This window comes from Pelophylax lessonae (genome assembly GCF_965119305.1).
Source record: "Pelophylax lessonae genome assembly, chromosome: 1".
NCBI classification, from domain to species: Eukaryota; Metazoa; Chordata; class Amphibia; order Anura; family Ranidae; genus Pelophylax; species Pelophylax lessonae.
This window is the reverse complement of record NC_138768.1, coordinates 258,101,168-258,120,120: the sequence shown is the minus strand read 5'-3', so window position 1 is coordinate 258,120,120 and position 18,953 is coordinate 258,101,168. Positions and strand designations below refer to the sequence as shown.

At 46.7% G+C, this 18,953-nt stretch overlaps 1 protein-coding gene across 1 annotated transcript in view; it reads right to left on the bottom strand.

The window, feature by feature from the left end:
* Window positions 1-18,953, bottom strand: part of CHFR (checkpoint with forkhead and ring finger domains) — a 115,039-nt gene that overhangs the window by 11,661 nt on the left and 84,425 nt on the right. The gene's annotated exons all lie outside the window — the stretch shown is intronic.

The window sequence follows — 18,953 nt, the reverse complement described above, 5'->3', positions numbered from 1 at the left end:
TCAGAACCGATCACTCATCAGGTCCAGGGCAATGATTTAGGGCCTGGACCTGCTGGTCCGTTCTGGCAAATCACAGAATGTCCTTTGTCTGTTTAATGGAAATACAGGCACAAGAAATGATGCAATCTCCCCTCCTGGAGCCCTTTTAAGTTTCAGCGAGTGAGGAGAGAGCATCAGTGAGTACACAAGCACTACTCTGACACCAGTACACAAAGGCACATATTTCACCCCCTGATCACCCCCCAGTTAACCCTTCCACTCTCTGTCAAAGTATCACTATATACAGTGCACAGATATTTTACCGATCACTGTATTAGTGTCACTGGTGACTTCAGTTAGTGTGAGCAGCAGTTAGTGGTAGTTAGCGTCAGTCCCAGAAAGGGAATATATGGCAGGTACCCTAAACCTAATAAAGTTTTTACCCCTTGATCACCCCCAGTTAACCCCCTCACTGACCTGTCACAGTATCAATATTATAGTGTACAGATCTTTTTTCTGATCACTGTATTAGTGTCACGGGTGACGTCAGTTAGCGTTGGTGAACGGCAATGCAGGATAGCGTCAGATTGCCCGCCACATGTTCGCTAATACATTTTTAACCCTTTGATTAACAGTGACACACACACACTAGAAATCTGTTACTAGTATAGTGTCTGAATGAATCAATATAGTGTCTGAACGAATCAGAACTATACTAGCATCCCCAATAGTATAGAATAGTGTTCCCAAAATGCAACGTTAGCAGGATCAGCCCCGACACCTGCTAGCACCTGCCTTTACCTCTCCACCCAGCCCCCAAGATGTGCAGTAACAGAAGATCACTGTTACTTCCAATACACAGCACACAAAACCGCAGTGTTAGAGCCAGGCCTGATCTCTGCTAGCACTAGAGTTACATTTTTTGGTAGCGGTTCAAACAGTCCTTGACAACCAGGCGCTTTTTGTGTGAGTTGCACTAGGTACCTATAAATTTATTGGCCAGAATGTCCAAAAATCGGATTTTTGTAAGATCTTACCGTAAAATCCTTTTCTCTTAGCTCATTGACAGACGTAGTCCTCTTTGATTCACATCAATTGGGTTATGTTGTCTCCGCAGGAGGACTAGGCAGAAAGAAAAAACGTTCTGGCTCCACCCTAGGGGCAGTCCCAGAGGGTATATCCTCCCTCTCTCTGCTACAGGAAATCAGTTCTGTTGTAAAGCAGTAACAGAGAATTTAACCCAACCCAACTCAATGATAGAGGGGCGGGTACTACGTCTGTCAATGAGCTAAGAGAAAAGGATTTTACGGTAAGATCTTACAAAAATCAGATTTTCTCTGTCGCTCATTGACAGACGTAGTCCTCTTTGATTCACATCAATTGGGACATCCAGAAGCAGTGCCACAAATGAGGGGTGGGATTGACAGAAATCAAAATCCAATCTAGAAGGCCCAACCGGTGCCAACTAGAAGTTTTAAAGGCTCATTATAAACAAAGAATGAGACTCAAATAAAAATTTCCAACGGAAAAAAAAACCCTCGAGGTAGACCACTGGTCTCCTCAAATTGCGGCCTGCAAAATCTTGCGGCCAAACGAGGCATCCGACGATGCCATTACATCAACTTTATAATGTTTTGTAAAGGTATGCACCAACGACCAGGTAGCCGCCTTGCACACCTGGACCACTGACGCCTGATGGCGAAAGGCCCATGACGCACTAAGTGCCCGAGTGGAGTGCGCCTTAACAGGGAACGGGGGCTCCAGACCCTTAATAGAATAAGCCTGTACCACCGTCTGCCTGATCCATTTGGAAATAGTTGCGGCAGATGCAGGCAACCCCTTTTTGGGTCCATCCGGGACCACAAAAAGTGAATCCGTCTTGCGAAACGAGTCTGTCGTTTTCAAGTATACCCTGATCGCCCGGACCACATCCAAGGAGTGTAAAGCAAACTCCCGAGGATGACTGGGCTTAGGACACAGGGAAGGTAATACAATTTCTTCATTCTTATGAAATTCTGAAACCACTTTTGGTAGGAAGGATGGATTCGGACGAAGAACCACCTTATCTCTATGAACCACCAGATATGGGGAACGACAAGATAATGCAGCCAGTTCTGACACCCTGCGTGCAGAAGTGATAGCCACCAAGAAGTCCACCTTCTGGGACAACGTAGGTAGAGGAATCTCCCTAATATCTTCAAAGGGAGGTTTCTGAAGAACCGACAATACTAAATTAAGATCCCAGGGTGGTAACGGCGCGCGCACTGGCGGAGCCAGATGTCGCACCCCCTGGATGAAATTCCGCACCAAGGAATGAGTAGCCAAAGGCTTCTGAAAGAAGATAGCTAATGCTGAGACCTGACCCTTGATAGTGCTCAAGGCCAGTTTCTGCTCAACCCCTTGTTGCAGAAAAGCTAATATTCGACTAACCGAATAAGATCGTGGGTGGAACCCCAGGGGTTCACACCATGCAATGTAGGACTTCCATGTGCGATGATAAATCTTTCTGGAAGTCGCTTTCCTTGCTTTAACTAGAGTAGGAATAACTGAAGCTGACAAACCCTTGTCCTTCAGCACCTGGGTCTCAATAGCCAGGCCGTTAAAGCCAGCGATCGTAAAGCAGGATGGAAGATCGGTCCCTGAGACAGTAGGTCCTCCCTGAGAGGAAGTCTCCACGGGACGTCCGCCACCAGTCTGACCAAGTCGGCGTACCAAGCTTGGCGAGGCCAGTCCGGAGCTACCAGGATTACTGGAATGTGAAGATAGGCGTCCTTGATGTCTATGGACGCTAGGACATCCCCTGAATGCAGGAAGGCTGCTACTGTGCGAATGGATTCCATTTTGAATTTTCTTATGTTGACAAAGGAATTGAGTGCCCTTAAGTCCAGAATTGGACGCACTTTGCCCTCTTTCCTGGGTATTGTAAATAGGTTTGAATAAAACCCTTGAAAAACGTTCTGTCCAAGGAACGTGGACTACCACTCCTTGTTGTAGTAAATCCGTGAGTGCTCTCCGCAGATCTTCTAAACAATCCGGGGATAGTCGGATATTGGAAGGGAAGAATCGCGCCGGTGGGAGAGATCGAAACTCGATCTTGTACCCTGACCTTATGACTTCGCAAACCCACTTGTCCGGGATTCTGGAGAGCCATGGATCCGGGAACCGACGAAGACGTCCCCCCACCCCAGTTATGGGTGGGGGCGCACCTTTCAGGGTTTAGTAGACTTATCTTCAGGTCTGGAAGGGGCGGGCTTTTGCTTGCCCGACCAACGTCCCCTGAAGCCTCCTGAAGGAGCTTTGGAGGACTTAATTTTTTCACCCGCGGGACGAAAAAAGTTTTTGTGAGCAGAAAAAGAAGGCCCTCGTCTTTGACGAGGTCCTTTACCCTTAGCATTTTGCGGTAAAAAGGTGCTCATTCCTCCCGTGAGATCCTTAATGATCTCATCTAAGTTGGCTCCAAATAAACGCTCTCCTGAAAAGGGGATATTAGCCAATGCTTTTTTGGAACCTTGGTCGGCTAACCAACCTTTTAGCCACAGTGTACGTCTGAGAACCACTGCTGAAACTGATGCTCGCGCCAATAATGGAGTGGCGTCTAACGTCCCATCACACACAAACTGTAACCCCTGTATCATCTGTTCCAACAAATCTGATACCGCCTGAGGGACCTCTTCTAAGTCCCGGCGTAACCATTTGGTCCATTCAGTTACAGTCTGTGAAACCAGCCCAATAGCAATTATTGGTCTGAAAGCTGATCCAATCAAGGAAAACATGGTGCGAGACATAGCTTCTATCTTGCGATCCACCGGATCCTTAAAAGACGGAGCGTCTTCTAATGGAATAACCGTGGCTTTATTCAATCTAGCAATTGGTGAATCCACCACAGGTGGTTCTGTCCATTTCTTAATGAGGGTTTCCTCAAACGGATAACGCCTGTTAATGCGTTTAGAAATAGCAGAAGTGCGTTTTGGCAGATTCCATTCTTCTTTGATCGGATTGCCAAAACATTTGGGCAATGGAAAAACCTTCGCCACTTTGATGCGTTTTTTAGTCCCAAAGGGGATCTCAGTCTCAGCTACTTCCGACGGAAAACCCTGTAATCTTAAGGTTTCTTGAACAGATACAATTAGCGCGTTTACCAACGCTTCCTCTCGGGCTATGGCTGATGCCGAAACATCCTCCTCACTGTCTGAAGAGACAGTACCCGAGACACCAATCCCAGATGAGGTACCTGCAACTGCAGAAATAGGCTCAGATTCTGAATCCGAAGTTTCAGATAACATGGGGTTAGGCGGGGGTCGCTTCCTTGCGCCCTGTCCCTGACAAGCCACTTCCACCCGGGACACAAAGGTCTCCATAATAGCTGACAATGATTCAATCGTAAGCGGGGTGCTGGAGGATCCTGCAGACACCTCGAGGGGATCCGGTGGAGATTACATGAGTGGCAGGGTCCATGTTAACCCAGGACACTTTGCCAGAAAAAAAACTTTTTTTTTTTTTTTTTTATGTATCCCCCTAGCGCAATAGCGCCCCTCAGTGTACCTGCTTCTTGACCCCCACAGAGAGAGAGAGAGAGAGAGAGAGAGAGAGAGAGAGAGAGAGAGAGAGAGAGAGAGAGAGAGAGAGGGACCCTCAAGGCTCACCACCCGATGCAGAGAAGTTTCCTAACAACTGCAGTCAGCGTTTGTCTCTTACAGACTGGGAAGAACTGTGTTCGTTTTCCCGGGTAGAAGGAAGTGGCTCCGCCCCCTGTGTACGCCTTCCGGCGTTCCCAGCTCTCCTCGAGGTTAGCTGGGCTCTTCAAACATGGCCGCCCCCATACGGGAGACAATAGACTCCAAAAAAATGGCGGCCGGCGTGACCTGTGTACCTGGTCTACAGCAAAATGGCGGCGGATTGCCAAAGTATCGTCTTCCCAGCACATCCACCTGCATACCACGCTAATGGCGGTTTATCGCTCTGCAGGAGGTCCACTACAGTCAAGGTAGGATTATACCTCCTATGTCTGCTGTAATACTGCAGTCTGCTGGGTAGAGTGTTAGCTCCCAAACCAAGTCCGCTTGCCCACCAAACACATGCTGTATTTACAAGGGGGACTTTTAGTGTCAGAAAGATACTGACCATGTATGGAGGGGCCCATATTCCAAAATGCCTCATAACGAGGAAAAGGAAACATTTACTCACCATACCGAACCGACAGGCACCCTCTCTTCACAATACCCTCTCTACCGGGGTGGGGGGTTGTTGACCACTCCGGACGCCTCGACTCTCTGGTTCCTGGCGTCCAAGCGAGACTTTTAACTCGCAAGGTCAGTCCCTCCAATGGGACTCTGTCGCGGCCGACCCAGCGCAGAGCTCTGGTCTGCACGCGCTCGTAGGCAGAACCGGGGTGACCACTGGATCTCAACATCCAGCCCGTCGCCCGGCCCCGCATACTTACTTGAATGTGTCGCGGCCGACCAAGCGCGATGCAATGGTCTGCGCGCGCTCGTAGGCCGGCTGGGGTGACCACAAGTGTCGCCCAGATCCGGCGTAATTTGCTTGAAGATCTCACAGGAAAAAACACTGGAGAAACTACCTAAAAAAATATTTTTTCTAAAAAAAAAAAACTTGCCAGGACCAGAGATCCCAGCAAGGAACTTAGGTCCTTACTCCTGACTAGACAGAAAAAAACTGATTTCCTGTAGCAGAGAGAGGGAGGATATACCCTCTGGGACTGCCCCTAGGGTGGAGCCAGAACGTTTTTTCTTTCTGCCTAGTCCTACTCCTGCGGAGACAACATAACCCAATTGATGTGAATCAAAGAGGACTACGTCTGTCAATGAGCGACAGAGAAACAGAGGTATACTAGGAAGGATGACAGATGAGAGCGATGGGGAAGCCTCACTGTCAGAATCAGGCTCAGCATTCGAAACTGTGGAGAGCATCGGCACCCTGACATGATGACGTAGTGGTCCCTGCTAAGGTCAGGCATACCCCACCCCTTTCCCAGGTTGCTGAGGTGCAACAAATCGCATGGTTCTCACATGTGTCAGTACTAGTGCCGCTCAACCTTCTGGTGAACTGGCAAGCACCAGCGACCTAATACATCCTGGTCGTAGATAAACCAGCACTGCATTAACACTTGGTGATGTGGCCAGTCCAAGTTGCTGTGTTGGCACAAGTAGTGTCCCGCAGCCACCAAGAATTCAAAGACAGGCCGGTAGAGCCCATAGTGTCCTTTCTGATGCGCTTGCAAATCCTGATTTGGAGCCCACTACTTATGCAGTGCCCGTACAGCCCCCATTCATTAGCCAACCTGGACTTCAGGTGGAAACAGACAATTTTACTTGAGCTGTTTTTCACTGAAGATCTGTACAGATCTATTGTGGACCAAAGCAATTTATATGCAGATCAATTTATCACCGCAAACCCAAATTTGACCCTTGCCAGAGAATTTGCATGGAAACGTATCAATGTTTCAGAATTTAGAACCTTTCTGGGCCTATCTCTCATCATGGGCATAAAAAGAGCGAGTTGTGGTCATATTGGTCCACTGACCAAAATTATCATATGCCCAAGTTCTCTACTGCCATGGCCAAGACTAGAGATGAGCAAATCTTGCGGTTCATGCACTTCAGAGACAATGAACTCTGTCGCCCTCAGGGTGACCCTGGATATGACCGACTCCACAAAATTCGGCCCCTCGTAAATCACTTTAACCAAAAATTTGCAGCCTTGTATACGCCAACAAACTGTCTGCATTGAGTCCTTGATTCAATTTTCTGGCCGCCTTGTTTTCAGACAGTTTCTCCCCAGCAAGCGCGCCAGATATGGGGTCAAGATGTACAAGCTCTGCGACAGGGCAACAGGCTATACATGTAGTTTGCGGATTTAGGAGGGAAAAGATAGCAGTGTGGAGCCCCCTGACTGCCCAGACTACATAGGAAGCAGCGGCAAGATTGTTTGGGACTTGGGGTCACCCTTTCTCGGAAAGGGGTACCATTTATACGTGAACAATTATTACACTAGCGTGCCACATTTTAGTCACCATTTTGGTTCTGGAATTGGCGCATGTGGCACTGTGCGACCTAATCCCCGGGGCTTCCCTCAATGGTTTGTAGATGCCTGACTTAGATGGGGGGAGAGAGCCTGCTTGAAGTGTAATAAATTGTTTGCAGTGAAATGGGACACACGGAATGTTTTCATTCTGTCTTCCATTCGGGCAGATACGACCATCCAAATTACAACAGTGACTGGTGTTGTTGAGAAGCCCCTCTGTGTATCTGTGTACACAAATACAACCTTAACATGGGAGGGGTGGAATTCGAACGACCAGATGATGGCGCCTTAATTAAGTGCATGTAAGGCCAGACGCTGGTACATAAAAGTGTCTGTATACTTTTTCCAATTGGCTCTGCTGAACACTTATGTGCTATACAAAGCGTCAGAAAGAAGTGGATCCTTCCTAAAATTCAAGGAAGAGATCATCAAAGCCCTTCTGTATCCAAAATGTGCTGTGGCCCAAATTCACAATCCAGATGCAGTGAGCTGGCAGCATGAGAGGTATTTGTGGGATGTCCTTCCTGGTACCTCTACTCAAAGAGCACAGCAAATATGATGTTGTGTCGGTAGAAAAAACGGATATAGGCGTGACACCTGCTATTTTTATCCCTTCTGCCATGGCCAACCTGGTCTCTACATTGGGGACTGTTTAGGTCGCCACCACACACTAGTGGAGTATTAGTATAGGGTACAGCATGGCACAGTCTAGGGTGCACTTTCACACAGGGTCTCAAAATAAGTTAGATGGGTATCTCATTTTGAGAGACTCTAGCCTGGAACATTTAAAGTTTTTTACAGTTACAAAAAAAAAAAAGCCAAAAATAGTGGTCATTTTATTTAATTTTCTATTCTTACTGTTTTATTGTACTTTATAATTGAATGCTATACTGTAATGTTTTATTGTTACTGTTTTTCATTGTTAACCATAGTTTGCTTTGCAGACACCGCCATTCTACTGTTTTACTGTACTGTATATCTTTGCAATGTTTTATTGTTACTGTGTTTTATTAACCATTGTTTGCATTGCAGGTACACCCATCAGCTGCAGCACTGATCTGTTTATCCTGACAGCAACAGCGTTTGCGTTCAACATATACCTAAATCAATGATTGCAGCACTGAAGGAGGTGATTTCACCACCGCAGGTAAAAAAAGAGCATATATGGCGAAGCATAGGGGATGGAGCCCCCTATGCTTCGGGTGGAGCTCCCATATGCTTCACAATATTTTTATTTTTTTTTTCTCTTTTCTTGACCGAGATTTCTTCACACACATTAATCTATGTAAATGGAGGAACCGGTTATGTTCTTTTTTTTTTTCGTTCAGCCCATGGGCTGAATGAAAAAAACGGAACATTGCATGTATGCCCCTCATTAGAAGTGGGTGAATGCAGGGAGGTCTAATGGTGGGCATACCACACACTTTCTGGCAGAGATTTCTTCATCCACATTGATCAATGTGAATGGAGGAATCGGTTGTTAGGCTCTCTTTTTTGTTCAGCTCACAGGCTGCATAAGAAAAATAAAAAAAACACCTTACAATATATGCCCAGCAAGGACCAGCAACATACTGGTACTTCGCTGGACTTTGAATGATAATACCGGGGTGATGCCTGCAGGTTTAGGCATCATCTTGGTAAAGTTTTTTTTTTAAAAGCTGGCAGTACCTGTCACTACTTATTGCTATGAAAGGGGATATTTACATTCCCTGTAATAACCATAAAAGGGATAAAAAAAAAAAAAAAAAAAAAAACAGGAAGGTGTAAAAATAAAATAAAAAAGCAAAAAAAATGTAAAAATTAAAGCAACCTTGTATCCCGGGGTTTGCACATAAAGGCGAACTCAAGCATCGGTCTCGTTTCATATGTAAACAGCAATTGCACCATGCATAGGTATCACCACAAACTAGGGATAGGCCGATATATCGAGGGCCGATATGCACTTTCCCGATATATCGGTATCTGCCCAAGGCTGGCCGATATTTTTCTAACGTCATTCTGCCTTCTTAGGCCGCCTCCCTCGCCTTGGACAGCCTCGTCTGGAGTTGGGACTAGTCTCGTGGAAGTGTATCACAGCCATATACCCACCCACAGCAGCCCAGTGCCAGCCAGCCACCCACATCCACAGGCCCTGTACCAGCCAGCCAGCCACAGGCCCTGTGTACCAGCCAGCCACCCACTCACATGCCCTGTACCAGCCACACACACCCACCACAGGGTGCCAGCCACCCACCACAGGGTGCCAGCCAGCCAGCCATCCATCCATCACAGGGTGGCAGCCAGTCAGCCATCTACCACAGGGTGCCAGCCAGCCATCCACCACAGGGTGCCAGACAGCCAGCTACCCACCACAGGGTGCCAGACAGCCACCCACCACAGGGTGCCAGCCAGCCACCCACAACAGGGTGCCAGCAAGCCACCCACCCACCACAGGGTGCCAGCAAGCTAGCCATTAAGCATTAAACAAAAATTAACATGTTCAGTACCAGATTTGTGTCAAAAGTCTTCTTTATTTTTCAAAACTTTACATGTACAAAATATCGGCCGATACCAATACGTTGTGACCAAAATATCGGTATCGGCCCTGAAAAAACCGTATCGGTCTATTCCTATCGCGAACGTCAGCTCAAGGGCAGTAATTCTAGCTGCAGATCTCCTCTATAAATGAACCTATAAAGTCTTAATGTACGTAGTTTGTCGCCGATACACGGGTGTGTGCAATTTTAAAGCATGTCATGTTTGGTATCTATGTACTCAGCATAAGATCATCTTTTATATTTTATCAAACAATTGGGAAATATATTGTGTATTTGTGCATTAAATTTCAGCCTTTTTTTTGCGTTTGGAAATTCTCTGCGCAAATGCGGTGTGACAAAAAAAATTGTAACACCCACCACTTTATTCTGTAGGGCCTCGGTTTTAAAAAATAAATAATGTTTGGGGGTAATTTTCTAGTAAAAAAAAAAAGTTTTTTTTTCATGTAAAGAAAAAAAAAAAAGTGTCAGAAAAAATGGATTTTTGTAAGATCTTACCGTAAAATCCTTTTCTCTTAAGCTCATTGACAGACGTAGTCTTCTTGATTCTCAAGAGCTGGGTTATGTTGTCTCCGCAGGAGTAGGACTAGGCAGAAAGACAAAACGTTCTGGCTCCACCTTAGGGGCAGTCCCTGAGGGTATATCCTCCCTCTCTCTGCTACAGGGAATCAGTTCTGTTCTAAAGCAGTAACAGAGAATTTAACCCAACCCAACTCAATGATAGAGGGGCGGGTACTACGTCTGTCAATGAGCTTAAGAGAAAAGGATTTTACGGTAAGATCTTACAAAAATCCATTTTTCTCTATCGCTCATTGACAGACGTAGTCTTCTTGATTCTCAAGAGCTGGGACATCCAGAAGCAGTGCCACAAATGAGGGGTGGGATAGACAAAATCAAATCCAATCTAGAAGGCCCAACCGGTGCCAAACTAGAAGTTTTAAAGGCTCATTATAAACAAAGAATGAGACTAAAAGAAAAATTTCCAACGGAAAAAACCCTCGAGGTAGACCACTGGTCTCCTCAAATTGCGGCCTGCAAAACCTTGCGGCCAAACGAGGCATCAGACGATGCCATTACATCAACTTTATAATGTTTTGTAAAGGTATGCACCGACGACCAGGTAGCCGCCTTGCACACCTGGACCACTGACGCCTGATGGCGAAAGGCCCATGACGCACTAAGCGCCCGAGTGGAGTGCGCCTTAACAGGGAACGGGGGCTCCCGACCCTTAATAGAATAAGCCTGTACTACCGTCTGTCTGATCCATCTGGAAATGGTCGCGGCAGATGCAGGCAACCCCTTTTTGGGTCCATCCGGGATCACAAAAAGTGAATCCGTCTTGCGAAACGAGTCTGTCGTTTTCAAGTATACCCTGATCGCCCGGACCACATCCAAGGAGTGTAAAGCAAACTCCAGAGGATGACTGGGCTTAGGACACAGGGAAGGTAACACAATTTCTTCATTCAGATGAAATTCTGAAACCACTTTTGGTAGGAAGGATGGATTCGGACGAAGAACCACCTTATCTCTATGAACCACCAGATATGGTGAACGACAAGATAATGCGGCCAGTTCTGACACCCTGCGTGCAGAAGTAATAGCCACCAAGAAGGCCACCTTCTGGGACAACGTAGGTAGAGGAATCTCCCTAATATCTTCAAAGGGAGGTTTCTGAAGAACCGACAACACTAAATTAAGATCCCAGGGGGGTAACGGAGCGTGCACTGGCGGAGCCAGATGTCGCACCCCCTGGATGAAATTCCGCACCAAGAAATGAGTAGCCAAAGGCTTCTGAAAGAAGATAGCTAATGCTGAGACCTGACCCTTGATAGTACTCAAGGCCAGTTTCTGCTCAACCCCTAGTTGCAGAAAAGCTAATATTCGACTAATCGAATAAGACCGAGGACGGAACCCCAAAGGTTCACACCATGCAATGTAGGACTTCCATGTGCGATGATAAATCTTTCTGGAAGTCGCTTTCCTTGCTTCAACTAGAGTAGGAATAACTGAAGCTGACAATCCCTTGTCCTTCAGCACCTGGGTCTCAATAGCCAGGCCGTTAAAGCCAGCGATCGTAAAGCAGGATGGAAGATCGGTCCCTGAGACAGTAGGTCCTCCCTGAGAGGAAGTCTCCACGGGACGTCCGCCACCAGTCTGACCACGTCGGCGTACCAAGCTCGACGAGGCCAGTCCGGAGCTACCAGAATTACTGGAACTCCTTCCTCCTCTATCCTGCGAAGAAGTCTTGGCAGTAACGCGAGAGGAGGGAAGGCATACATTAGCTGGTATTGCCCCCACGGGGCGATCAGTGCGTCTGCGGTTTCTGCTAGAGGATCGCGGGAGCGAGCCACGAATCTCTGAACTTTCCTGTTGAATCGTGATGCCAACAGATCCACATCTGGGGTGCCCCACCGTAGGCACAACTGGTGGAAAACGTCTGGATGGAGGGACCATTCCCCCTGATCCAGAGTCTGACGGCTGAGATAATCTGCCTGCCAATTCTCCACCCCCGGAATGAACACCGCAGAGATTGCTGGAACAAATCGTTCCGCCCAGCGAAGAATGCAAGCCACTTCTTTGGCCGCTCGGACACTCTTGGTGCCCCCCTGGTGATTGACATAAGCCACGGCCGTGGCATTGTCCGACTGGATCCGAACCGGGCTGCCCTGGAGCTGCTCGGTCCAGTGAATCAGACAAAGTCTGATCGCTCTCAGTTCCAATACATTTATCGGTAACCTGGATTCTTCCGGGGACCAAAGTCCCTGGACAGATAACTGACCGAGAATTCCTCCCCATCCGGATAGACTGGCATCCGTGGTCACTATCGTCCAATATATTGGCAGAAATGACTTTCCCTGGCTGAGCATCGGAGACCGAAGCCACCAGACCAGAGACTCTCTGGTCTGTTTACTCAATCGGATCTGATTGTCCAGGGATTCCGGATTCCGATTCCATCTGAGAAGAATCTCTTGCTGAAGAATTCGGGTATGGGACTGGGCAAATTGGACTGCTTCGAACGAAGCCACCATCAACCCCAGAACCCTCATGCAAGTCCGAAGGGAAGACCAGCTGTTGGAAAGTAACAACTGGACTGCTGATTGAATCTTTCGGAGTTTCCCTACCGGAAGAAAAACTCTTGTCCTGACTGTGTCTAGAATTAGACCCAGATATTCGAGCCTCTGGGTGGGAACCAGAAATGACTTTTGCTGGTTCACCAGCCACCCGAATTCCTGTAAAGAAATCATAGTAATTTCTATGTTTTGTAGCAAGGTCTGAGGAGACTCTGCATGAAGCAGAAGATCGTCTAGGTAACCAAGGATCGATATGCCTCTTTGGCGCAGAAGTGCCAACATTGGGGCCAACACCTTTGTGAAGACCCGCGGAGCCGTGGCGAGACCGAAAGGTAACGCCACAAACTGATAGTGGTTCTCTTCTACGGAAAAGCGTAGAAACCGCTGATGTCCTGCGAAAATGGGAATGTGAAGATATGCGTCCTTGATGTCTATGGACGCTAGGACATCCCCTGGATGCAGGAAGGCTGCTACTGTGCGAATGGACTCCATTCTGAATCTTCTTATGTTGACAAAAGAATTCTAGACAGAAAAAAACTGATTCCCTGTAGCAGAGAGAGGGAGGATATACCCTCAGGGACTGCCCCTAAGGTGGAGCCAGAACGTTTTGTCTTTCTGCCTAGTCCTACTCCTGCGGAGACAACATAACCCAGCTCTTGAGAATCAAGAAGACTACGTCTGTCAATGAGCGATAGAGAAAGGCTTGGTCTTCAAGTGGTTAGAAGAGTTGGTGATGTGTGGCATAAGCTTATAATATTGGACATAAAATGCCAGGACAGTTCAAACACCCCCCTAAATGACCCCTTTTTGGAAAGTAGACACCTCAAGCTATTTGCTGAGAGGCACCAATCACAGCCTTCAGGTTTTCTAAGGGCGTAAATCGTTGATTTCACTCCTCACTACCTATCACAGTTTTGGAGGCCATAAAAAGCCAAGCTGGCACAAACCCCCCCCCCCCCCCAAATGACCCCTTTTCACAAAGTAGACACCCCAAGGTATTTGCCAAGATGCATGGCGAGTATTTTGCAGCTCTCAAAAAGCAAGATCTGCAAAATACTAAACATGCCTTTCAGCAAATAGCTTGGGGTGTCTACATTCTGAAAAGGGGTCATTTGGGGTGGTTTTGTGCTGTGTTTGATATTTCATGGCCTCCAAAACTGTGATAGGTAGTAAGGAGTGAAATCAACAATTTACGCCCTTAGAAAGCCTCAAGGCGGTGATTGAATTTTTGGGGTCCTGCAGGCGGCTAAGCTCCCAAAAAGTCTCACACATGTGGTATCCCCATACTCGGGAGAAGCAGCAGAATATATATTTGGGTGAATTCCACATATACCCATGACATGTGTGAGCAATACATCATTTCAATGACAACTTTGTGTAAATTAAAAAAAAAATAAAAAAAAAAATATATGTTTTTCAAACACTTGTGACAAAAAAAATGTAAATGTTCAATGGGTTCAACATGCCTCTCAGCAAATTCCTTGGATTGTCTACTTTCTGAAAAGGGGTAATTTAAGGGGGGGGGGGGTGTTGTACTGCTCTGCCATTTTAGCACTTCAAGAAATGAGATAGGCGGTCAGAAAGTAAAAGCTGCATAAATTTGAGTATACACACCATAGTTTGTAGACGCTATAACTTTTGTGCAAACCAATATATACGCTTACTGAGATTTTTGTTGTCATAGACATGTAGCTAAATAAAGTTTGGCCTAAATGTATGACAAAAATAAAAATCCTAGAGGTGATCCAAATACCACCAAAAGAAAGCTTTATTTGTGGGAAAAAAAATGACATGTATTTTGTTTGGGTACATCACTGCATGACTGCACAATTACGTTAAAGTCACGCAGTGCTAAATTGCAAAAAAAAAAAAAAAAAAGGCCTGGTCATTAGGTAGGTAAAACCTTCCAGTCCTTAAAGTGTTACTAAACCCACAACAGTAAAATCTGTCTTTAGATGCAGAATAGCATGCTTGTTATACTCACTGTGTAACTTAAGTAAAAAATCTACTGCATTGTGTAAAAAGGCTGTGTGATCCTGTATACAGTATAATGTATCCTGTATAATGATCCCCCGCGCACATTCACTCTTGACAAGTCCAGATAAGCACAGTAAGTGTTGTTCAGCTGCACATGCTCAGTTTGATCTCTATTGCTGGATAGGATACTTCCTGGTTTTAGCTGAGCTATTCAGGTCACATGGTATTAACATCACAAATTTGGGTGTGTATACAGATCCTAAATGACAGCCCAGTTCCTCCCTCCTCCTTCATGCCCAGTAACTAAAAAAAGAACACAGCGGGTGGGATGTCACATCTTAATTGATGGATCCTCTGCCTCACATTAAAAGCATGAGGACTATAGTGGATTTCGAAAGGCAGTAATTCCATAAAGGAGATAACACCACTGTACTGTACATGTTTTTGCAGTGTCCTTTTTTGACTTCTTAACAGCATCAGTTACAGCCTAAACTTTTAAAAATACATTTCCCAATGTCTAAATTCATAAATAATACAGATCGTGCCAAAAATGTTTTCATTTTCTTCATATTTGTGATCCTTCTTTCTCTTTCTGTGCCTTTCTTTTTTTTTGTTGTTCACGCTCTCCCCTGTCATCCTCCTCCCACCTGGCAACCAACACCCCACCCCCTGTCATCCTCATCAAACCTGGCAACCCACTGATACCTTAATACCCCCACCCCCTGCCATCCTCATCACACCTGGCCCCCCACGGATACCTTGCTAACATCCCACCCCATCATCCTCATCACATCTGGCACCCCACTGCCACCTTTCTAAAACCCAAACCACTGTCATCCTCATGTTTATCACACTTTGCACCCCACTGCAACCTTGCTAACACCCCACCCCCTCTCATCCTCACCCTACCTGGCAACCCACTGATACCTTCCTAATACACTACCCCCTGTCATCCTGGTCCCCCCTAGAACCCACTGACAGCTTCAAAGCACCTGCATTCAGAAGGCAGCTTATTCTAATGTTGAGAGGACAAGGATCTCTTCCCCACAAATGTGTGGTGGCGGGTAACCTAGTCTGTGGATGGGGGCATATTGAAATCTGGAACACTATGTGAACATCAAAGATGCCACCGCATGTAAATGATTAAGTGTTACTAAACCCAAAACAGGAAAGTCAGCCTGACTCTAAGCAGTAAAGCATGCTTGTTACATCCCTTAGTGTGGATCCTAAGGGGTTAATTCTCTGCATTGTGTAAAAATGCTAATCCTGTCTTCTCTGATCATCTCCTTCCTCCACAGACTCCACAGTTTGATGGATTTGATGGGATCCCACAAGAAGTCTTAGACCGTATACCCTCATGCTTGTGGTCTACAGGCCCAGAGGACATCGGTCACCTGAAAGTCCCACCTATTATCGTCAAAATGAAGCCAGGGGCCCCATATCCCAGGAAGCCCCAATACCCTCTTAAGCCCTCCCAGTCGGCTGCAATTGTTCTCCAAATAGAGGCCCTACTACAGAATGGAGCTCTTAAACATTGCACAAGCCCCTGCAACACTCCTCTCTTTCCAGTAAAGAAGAAAACCCCCAAAGGAGAACCTGTGAAATATCGAATGGTACAAGACCTCCAAGCAGTAAACAAAGCAACCATACTGGAAAAACCCATTGTACCTAATCCACACACCTTGCTGGCTGGAATACCGCTCACAGCAAAATACTTCACAGTGGTGGATTTGGCAAATGCCTATTTCAGTGTCCCCCTTGACCCTTCTTGTCAATTCCTTTTCGCCTTCACCCACGAAGGCCAAAGTTATACCTGGGCCGTAATGCCTCAAGGAGCACAAAATTCCCCATCTCAGTTTGCCAAGGCAATGACATTCATTTTGGACACATGGATCAAACTCCACCCGGAGGTTGTGCTCCTTCAGTATGTAGACGATCTCTTGCTTTGTGCGGACACCCAAGAAGAGGCATTGGCTCACTCAGAGCCTCCTTTGCTACTTTGCCGAACAAGGCTGTAAACACAAAATCCCGTGGTGCAAAGGTACAGTGGTCTTTCTTGGTCACTGCATCTCAGAAGGCACAAGACATCTTACCCAAGAACGAGTCGCCGCAATGAAGGCCATTCCAGTGCCAAGGGGTCAGAGATCCCTCCATGCTTTCCTGGGACTGATCTCCTACTGCCGTTCCTGGATTCCAGAAGCATCCCTACTGATGCAACCCCTGTATGATGCCCTGAAGACCAATCCTTTCCTACTGTCTCCAGAAGCCCTCACCAACTTTGAACTTCTGAAAGGAATCCTGTCCTTGGCCCCCGCCCTCCCAGACTATGAGAAGCCTTTCAAGCTATTTGTCTCAGAAACAGAGGGACATGCCACAGGAGTACTGGCTCAGGCCTGTGGCAACAGACTCAGACCCATTGGTTATTATTCCTGCCAACTGGACCCGGTGGCTAGGGGGGGGGCCCTCCTGTCTCAGAGCCGTGTTTGCAGCCCAAGCACTGCTGGACAAAACTGCTGACCTCATGTTGGGTCGTGATCTCGTCCTCCTAGCCCCTCATGATATTGCGGCCATACTGAATCAAGTGCAGCCAAAACACTTGTCGACAGCAAGACATCTCAGACTCCAATGTGCTCTACTCATCCCAGACAATGTTACCCTTTGCAGGTGTGACATACTCAACACGTCCACTCTGCTACCACTTCTCGAGGGGGGAGACGATCCTCATGACATTCCCCATGACTGCTTTGAAGTGATGAAAGTGGAAACTGCACATCTACCGACTGTAAGTAAGGTGCCCCTGGAGAACCCTTACCTAACTATCTAGGTTGATGGATCAAGGTATGCGGATCAAGCAGGAAGATTTCACACTGGATATGCTGTTACCACCAAGGAAACAATTCTCCACGACTCGGCTCTACCCTCCTCAAAGTCTGCACAGGAAGCAGAGCTCCAGGCTCTGATTATGGCATGCAAATTAGCAGAAGGAAAAAGAGCCAACATCTACACGGATTCAAGATATGCCCTTGGTGTTGCCTGCGATTATAGAGTCCTCTTGAGGGCTTCTAACAGCGGCAAGTACACCCGTGAAGCACAGTGCAGCAATCAAGGACTTGATTTTATGCTCTGCTTCTTCCCACCCAAGTAGCTATACTTAAGGTGAAAGCACATGGCAGGCTGAATTCTTCGGAAGCACGAGGCAATCATCTGGCAGACACTGCCGCAAAAGAGGCCGCATATAAATTGCGAGAAGTTGTCAACAGTATGGACACGCCTACTCCAGATGGAGCAACATCAGCACAAGACATGCAGGATACTGTAACTGCACAAACCACCATGATCCTACGAAACCCATCTGTGGATTGGACACTCCTTAAAGAACAACAGAAAGCAGCAAGCAAAGAGGAAAAGGAGACGTGGATTAAGAAGGGAGCCACATTGAAGGATGGACTGATAGAAGTGAACAAGAGGCTATGTTTACCACGATCTATGTTCCCAGCAGTGGCGCAGTGGGCTCATGGTGCCTCCCATCTGTCAAAAACTTTAATGAATGCCCTGATCAGCAAATACTATGTGGCCCAAGGAATCACCCCACTCATCAGCAGCTTTTGCATACAGGACATTACACAGGACAAGACTGAATCAGCTGAGAAATTTCACACTAGAATTTCACAGGTTTTTACAGATTTGGGATTCAGCATGCAGAATAAGGCACACACCCAAATGCTGTCCTCCGCATTTGTTTCAGGCCTTAAGGAACCTATCCGGAAAGGTCTGCTCTTCTTGTGTGTCACGCCCATCCAGCCTATGTTTTAAGAGGGAGGTGACACCACCATTAATTTACATGTAATACCCCACCCTCATGGTGTTTAGCTGGTTAGTGGGCATGGAGGAAGAGGGAGGAAGTGGGCTGTAATTTACCACTGTGTATACGCCCACAGTGTGACTCTATAATCGTATGGGCTGCTCAGATGTGATAGGGAGGAAATGTTCAGCATAGAAACTCACTGAAAACTGAGCATGTGCTAAGTTTCCATCACAGCTGCAAAATCCCCAACTGCATTGGGATATGAACAGAAGGTAGAGATAGCAAGTAGCAGGATCAACCAGGTTTTTTTGCAGAATACAAAAAACGCATCTCATAGAGACTAAGTATGACCAGCATGTAATACAGCATTTATTGATCGTTTATATTGTGGGTTTAGTAACATTTTAATACCTGCTCCGTTCAGAAGCCTCAGAAACTTCACTTCCATTTAACCCACCAGCACTAAACCTTTTCAAAAGGACACATGGGTGCAAGACCTCCACAAGCATCCAGTCTGACCAAAGAGCAAACCAAAAGGCTTCCATG